This window comes from Hemibagrus wyckioides, linkage group LG02, assembly GCF_019097595.1.
Source record: "Hemibagrus wyckioides isolate EC202008001 linkage group LG02, SWU_Hwy_1.0, whole genome shotgun sequence".
Lineage (NCBI taxonomy): Eukaryota > Metazoa > Chordata > Actinopteri > Siluriformes > Bagridae > Hemibagrus > Hemibagrus wyckioides.
In genome coordinates, this window is record NC_080711.1 from 2,896,428 (window position 1) to 2,903,927 (window position 7,500).

Here is a 7,500-nt window from a genome sequence, read left to right on the forward strand (position 1 = left end):
TGATAAATGAGAGGTGTTAAATGAGACATGATAAGTGAGACGTGATAAGTAAGATGTGATAAGTCAGACGTGATAAGTGAGACATGATAAGTGAGACGTGATAAATGAGACGTGATAAGTGAGACATGATAAATGAGACATGATAAGTGAGACGTGATAAATGAGGTGTGATAAGTGAGGTGTGATAAGTGAGACATGATAAATGAGACATGATAAGTGAGATGTGATAAGTGAGGTGTGATAAGTGAGACGTGATAAGTGAGGTGTGATAAGTGAGGTGTGATAAGTGAGGTGTGATAAGTGAGACATGATAAGTGAGATGTGATAAGTGAGACATGATAAATGAGACATGATAAATGAGACATGATAAGTGAGACGTGATAAGTGAGACGTGATAAGTGAGGTGTGATAAGTGAGACATGATAAATGAGACATGATAAGTGAGACGTGATAAGTGAGACGTGATAAGTGAGACGTGATAAGTGAGGTGTGATAAGTGAGGTGTGATAAGTGAGACGTGATAAATGAGACATGATAAGTGAGATGTGATAAGTGAGACATGATAAATGAGACATGATAAGTGAGACGTGATAAGTGAGGTGTGATAAGTGAGACATGATAAGTGAGACATGATAAGTGAGATGTGATAAGTGAGATGTGATAAGTGAGACATGATAAATGAGACATGATAAGTGAGATGTGATAAGTGAGACATGATAAGTGAGATGTGATAAATGAGACATGATAAGTGAGACATGATAAATGAGACATGATAAGTGAGATGTGATAAGTGAGATGTGATAAGTGAGATGTGATAAATGAGACATGATAAGTGAGACATGATAAATGAGACATGATAAGTGAGATGTGATAAATGAGACATGATAAGTGAGACATGATAAGTGAGACGTGATAAGTGAGGTGTGATAAGTGAGACATGATAAATGACACATGATAAGTGAGATGTGATAAGTGAGACATGATAAGTGAGACATGATAAATGAGATGATAAGTGAGATGTGATAAGTGAGACATGATAAGTGAGATGTGATAAATGAGACATGATAAGTGAGACATGATAAATGAGACGTGATAAGTGAGACGTGATAAGTGAGGTGTGATAAGTGAGACATGATAAATGAGACATGATAAGTGAGATGTGATAAGTGAGACATGATAAGTGAGATGTGATAAGTGAGACATGATAAATGAGACGTGATAAGTGAGATGTGATAAGTGAGACATGATAAGTGAGACGTGATAAGTGAGACATGATAAGTGAGACATGATAAGTGAGACGTGATAAGTGAGACGTGATAAGTGAGACGTGATAAGTAAGGTGTGATAAGTGAGACATGATAAATGAGACATGATAAGTGAGATGTGATAAATGAGACATGATAAGTGAGACATGATAAATGAGACATGATAAGTGAGACGTGATAAGTGAGACGTGATAAGTGAGACGTGATAAGTAAGGTGTGATAAGTGAGACATGATAAATGAGACATGATAAGTGAGATGTGATAAATGAGACATGATAAGTGAGACATGATAAATGAGACATGATAAGTGAGATGTGATAAGTGAGACGTGATAAGTGAGACGTGATAAGTAAGGTGTGATAAGTGAGACGTGATAAGTAAGGTGTGATAAGTGAGACATGATAAATGAGACATGATAAGTGAGATGTGATAAGTGAGATAACTGAGTTATAACAACCTGTTCAACTGGTTAGAACAACAGTAATACTAACCCCGACCTGCCAGCTGAACCCGTGCCCCCTCCAAACCCTGGACTCCTCTCAAACTCCCTCAGAACCGTGTGTGTGTGAGTGTGTGTGAGTGTGTGTGTGTGTGTGTGTGTATGTGTGTGAGTGTGTGTGTGTGTGTGTTTGCTTTCTTTGTCTGTGCGCCTGGCCGTGGGGGATTTGGTGTGTAGATACAAGCACATGTTTATTATTTCATCTCCAGCAGGTCTTAATCAAACACAACTGGAAATTCTGTGTGTGTGTGTGTGTCCCTTTGTCCCGCTTAGCTCTTTATTTACGAGGAACAGTGACAGGCATCCTGGAGACAATTTGTTTGCATTCATTTCAAATTTTTTTCTGATGTGTCAGTAGGGTTGCCATGTCTAATAAAATTGAGCCATAAATAAATAAATAAATGAATAAATAAATGTAATCAGAGTGAGTTTTGTTTGTCTGAAATTCATTAAAAAATATATATAACTGTACACTTTTGTGAACCTGAGCAACATTTTAATTATTTCTATTAAAATAATTTATAAAGTGATATATTTGACTAAATTGTATGGAGATTAAATTGTAAAATCTTCAGCAGCAGTAAAAGTCAACAGAGTACAAAACTATGATGATGATGATGATGCTGGTGATAAAGCCAGACTGCACGCGCACACACACACACACACACACACACACACACACACACCCCTCAGCTCTCCTCTGCTTTGAGCCACTTCCTGTCTCAGCATTTCCACCAATATTTACCTTCAGTCAGTATTCCACTGAAACGCAGCAAGTAATCCAGTAATCCAGTAATCCTGGTCAGGAATTAATCCTCCATGAAGGAACGAAGGAGCTTCTGCACAGAGAGAGAGAGAGAGAGAGAAATGAACAGGCACTCAGGTAAGGAATGCAGAAGAAGAAAAGTAAGGAAGGTGTTGTACGCAATGCTTTACTGCACTTCCTGTACGTGATGTGCTAAGCAACAAGATGAAGCTGGAAGTTTTGTCTTGGAAGGAAGATCCTCCCTCTGGTTACACACCGCTGATGCTGGAGACGTTACCATAGAAACCAGACCGGATTACTGCGAGGGCGTTAATCCGAACCTGTGTTTTTTCCGCCATTTTATTTATGGTTTTCCATTTCCGTGATCAGAATCCTTAAAATTCCAGCTACAAATGGAGTCCGAGCTACAAACAGAGCTCCTCATGGGCGTAATTCCACACCACGCCCAACTGCTCGAGAACTTCTCTGTTAAATTGCTGTAATTAGCAACTCGTTAGATTTTTTAAGTAATTGCTCCACACGACATGGTTCGAGATGTTCCTCATCATCCACCAGATCTAATTAAGACAAAAAATAAACCCTGATGTGAAGGTGCCTGCTTATGCTGCTGATGCCACGTTGTTACAGCCACGTCGTGTTTTTATTTTTCTTTTACAAATTCGGCAAACCCCAAAAACGCCTCGAGGTTTTGAAAGACCCTCGTCAGCTGTCCAGATGTGTTTACAGCTGGATTTTAATGTTGTTGACCTGAAGGTGACCTCTCAAGAGTGCTGCTTCGTCAGCGTAAACTCCATCCTCCGGCTTCAGCATCTTCAGCGTTAGCAGAGACGCGACGCTTCAGATTAACAGTATGTCAAGAAGGGGCGGAGCTTCCTCGAATTTGCACGCAAATCCTTCTAACCAAAAAACCCTCCTTTAACCAAGCGTCACCTCGCAAGCTAACATGACGCTAAATGGTGTAATTATAACCTAAGCTAGCTGACATTAGACAGCTATATCACGGACAAAATAGCCACAAGCAGCGATTTAGGGGGCCAAGCACTTTCTGTTCCTTTAACGCGATAGAGGAAGACCAGACGGTACATTTAATGAAAAAAAGGTGCAGAGATATCATATCACTTCCTGCACACAGACAGAACATCATCCATTACTTTATATGAAATGAAATAAATGAATGAAAATATCCCAGAATTCCATTTCCATCCTAGGATATTTTCCTGAAACCTCACGACACTGAGCCACGGAGTTTTATTCCTTAGTGAAATGATCATGAAAGCAGAATATCAGCATCATTAAATACATGGATGTTAATCAGGAAATCTTTCATTGCATTGTATTTCTTTGTAAAAACCCTTTAAGGCGTGAGCGCTGCAGTTATCCTCCATCTGTTTACTTCCTCTGGCCTTTTGTTCTGCAGTAAACGAGGCTCTCCATCCTGACACTGAGGCGGCGTGTGTCAGATTATCGATGATGACCCACTTTCGGACAGCACCTGCCGATAGACCTGCTGTGAAATATGAGGACGGCGGCGAGCGGAATGAAGCCGGAGACAGATGGACCGACGGACGGATGGGCAGATAGACGGATGGGGGGTTCAGGAAATCACTGAGACTTAATCCACCTGAATAATCAACTGAGCTTCAGAGGAGCAGAGGAGCTGAAAGAAAAGAGGGTTTAAAAAAAATAAAAACGCTGAGAGAAAAGCAGTGAAGCTTAGATTTCAGATGTCAGAGAGAGAGAGAGAGAGAGAGAGAGGGGGGGGGGGGATGAGAGAGAGAGAGAGACAGAGAGAGAGAGACAGAGAGAGAGAGAGGGATAAAGAGTGAGAGAGAGAGACAGAGAGAGAGAGAGAGAGAGGGATAAAGAGTGAGAGAGAGAGAGAGAGAGAGAGAGAGAGAGAGGGATAAAGAGTGAGAGAGAGAGAGAGAGAGAGAGAGAGAGCGAGAGAGAGAGAGAGAGAGAGAGAGACGAGACAGGGAGACAGAGGCACAGAGAGAGAGAAAGAGAGAGATAGACAGAGAGAGGGAGAAAGAGACAGAATAAGAGCGAGAAAAAGAAAGACAGAGAGACAGAAAATGGGAGGGAGAGAGAGAGAGAGAGGTATAAATTGAGAGAGAGAGAGAGAGAGAGAGAGAGAGAGAGACAGAGAGGTATAAAGTGAGAGAGAGAGAGAGAGAGAGAGAGAGAGAGAGAGGTATAAATTGAGAGAGAGAGAGAGAGGTATAAATTGAGAGAGAGAGAGAGAGAGAGAGAGACAGAGAGGTATAAAGTGAGAGAGAGAGAGAGAGAGAGAGAGAGAGAGAGAGAGGTATAAAGAGAGATAGAAAGCTCTGAGATCAGAAACAGATTTGGGATGGAGATGATGAGTCCAGCTTTAAAAAAAGAAAAGTAAAAGCTGTAGTAGTGTTTTGCTGGAATACACTGGAGCAGTATCAGCTTACAGACTCCACACACACACACACACACACACACTTCAGGATCAAAGCTCAAGCTGAGTCCTGACCAGTGAACAGAATGAGATGGTTTTCACTGTCTGAGTGAACTTTAAGAACGGAAAGCAGAAGAAAGTCGCTCGGTTTCCTTCACCCGTCTGTGAGGAGTGAAAATGGCCGCATGGACGGACAGGAGACACAGACTACAGCCGAGGGAAACAGATTTCTGCCGAATTCTCCTGCTCCAGATTTGGGCGACGTGGAGCAGCAGGCGGAGAGGAAGACAAATGATCACAGCAGGGTGGAAACCGACGTGCGGACATCAGCGCCTAATGGATGACCTGATGGAGGTCAAAGGTCGTCATCCTTTAACCCTTTGTCCTCAGCCGTCCACGCGGGACCACCCTGTGGTGAGGAGATGGAGGAGCTAAGATCCAAAGATCTAATCTCTTACACCACATCTGTTTTAGTAATCAGACTCAGACAGATTCTAAATGCACTCATTGTACAAGGCTTACGTACCGTATACGGCTTGTTGTGGGCGTGTCTGAATTTAAACAGCTTCAGCACATACACACATATTTGTTGGTACATCTAAAAACATTTACCAGAAATGTATCTTTCTGTATAATGCAGGGTGCCAAAACTTTTGGTACTTAGTCAACTTGACATTAATGAATTTTCCACATCAGGCACCAGCACAGTGCCAAGGCTTCCAATTGGATGGGTTTTTTTATCAATCAAAGCTTAAGATCAGTACCAAGAGAAACTAATTGGTTGTGTGTTCCTTTCGTCTGGAACAATATTTTTAAATATGCTGTGAATAAACTTCCTTTGGGATATTACTGAAACAGGCAGTTTTATTTGTTGGACACACCCCCTTCACCGGGATTGAAAGGCACTGAGGCCAAGCCTTCCTTACAGAAAGCAGCATACGCAGAAGCCACACCCCCTTCACTAAGACTGACAGGCATTGAGGCCAATGCTTTCTTACAGAAAGGGACAGACAACAGCCACGCCCCCTTTACTAAGACTGACAGGCATTGAGGCCACACCTTCCTTATAGAAAGCGCCAGTCACAGAAGCCACGCCCCCTTTACTAAGACTGAAGAGCATTGAGGCCACGCCTTCCTTACACAAAGTGACAGACACAACAGCCACGCCTCCTTCATTAAGACCGACAGGCATAGTGGCCACGCCTTCTTCACAGAAAGCAGCAGAGACAGAAGCCACGCCCCCTTTACTGGGACTGACAGGCATAGAGGCCACATCTTTTTTACAGAAAGCAGTAGAGACAGAAGCCACACCCCTTCACTAAGAATGAAAGGCACACAGGCCACACCGTCTTTACAGACAGCAGCAGACACAACAGCCACGCCCCCTTCATTGGGCCTTAAATAGAGGCCACACCTTCTTTATTGTGACTGGCAGACACCTCCATAAACCTACAAGAGCTTATTTATAATAAATCGCAAATAGTAATGAAGTTTGGCAGCTGATGTCACAGAATCACACACACACACACACACACACACAAACGTCTATTTAACACACCGCTATCGACCCACTGACCCAACACACTCCACACCAATCGATCGTTCTGTCCCAAACAGCCTCCAGAGACACAGCAGGATTCTCCGAGTGTGTGTGTGTGTGTGTGTGTTTGTTATGAGCTGGTACATCTCACTGCCACTTCAAATTCACAGATGAAAAGAATGTGAAAACGTCACGCGGCAACTGACCCTGCTATCGGATCTCCGTCTAACGCTGTGAACGTGAACTCATACGTCAGACTCCAGCTGACAGGAAGTGATGTAAAGAGCATGCACGCGTTGTTGGGTTAATAAACAGACGACAGGAATGAGAGCGATCTGGACAGATTAGCGCTCGGACGAAGGAAAGCTAAGTGCGGTCAGTGAAATAATAATCTCAGGAGGCGGGGATAACATAAAAGTGGGCGGGGCTTACACATTGAAGCTGGAATTGCTGCTAGTCGACAAAGGTCCTAATCGTATTTTGAAATGTATTTATTTTACTGAAGCTGATACGGAACAGAAAGGCAGCATGGCAGCGCCGTGTTGCATCATCCCGTGTCACTCAGCAAGCGAATGAACCTCTCCGCTGCAGTCTGCTCTTCATCACTCTAACTGTAACGTTTGAGTTCCATCCCGTTAAAAAGTGGCGGCATTTTCGAGTCCCAGCTGAGTCGCAAGCTGCTGACCAAAAGCAGAAGTCGTCCCTTAGCCAAACGCTCAGCGAGACTCTTCCACATCTGCTTCCTCTAATCCGCAGCTGATACGGCGTGTATCCGCCGTGTTTCTGTTGCACCGCCGCTCTCGTTTAATAACTGCCGCGACTCCGCCGGGCTTCCTCGGCGAGCCCGAGCTAATCCGGTTATTCTCAACAAATTTTCTGTGCCACGCTGCCATCGACCGCCGAGCGCCTCCGCTGACGCGATTTAATCTGCTCTTGGTTAGAGATTCCAGATGTGAGCACTCGACTGAAATGATCTGATTTAGAGCTGAAACTAAAAAAACA

At 43.3% G+C, this 7,500-nt stretch overlaps 1 protein-coding gene across 2 annotated transcripts in view; it reads right to left on the bottom strand.

The window, feature by feature from the left end:
• The window catches only part of rarab (retinoic acid receptor, alpha b), a 93,649-nt gene that overhangs the window by 76,512 nt on the left and 9,637 nt on the right, over positions 1–7,500 (bottom strand). Inside the window, exon 2 of one of the 2 annotated variants that reach the window (XM_058411325.1) lies at positions 2,510–2,603. The exons of the other annotated variant lie outside the window; for it this stretch is intronic. The gene's annotated coding sequence lies outside the window, so the exon portion shown is untranslated. The remainder of the gene's footprint in view (positions 1–2,509; positions 2,604–7,500) is intronic. 2 annotated transcript variants of the gene reach the window in all.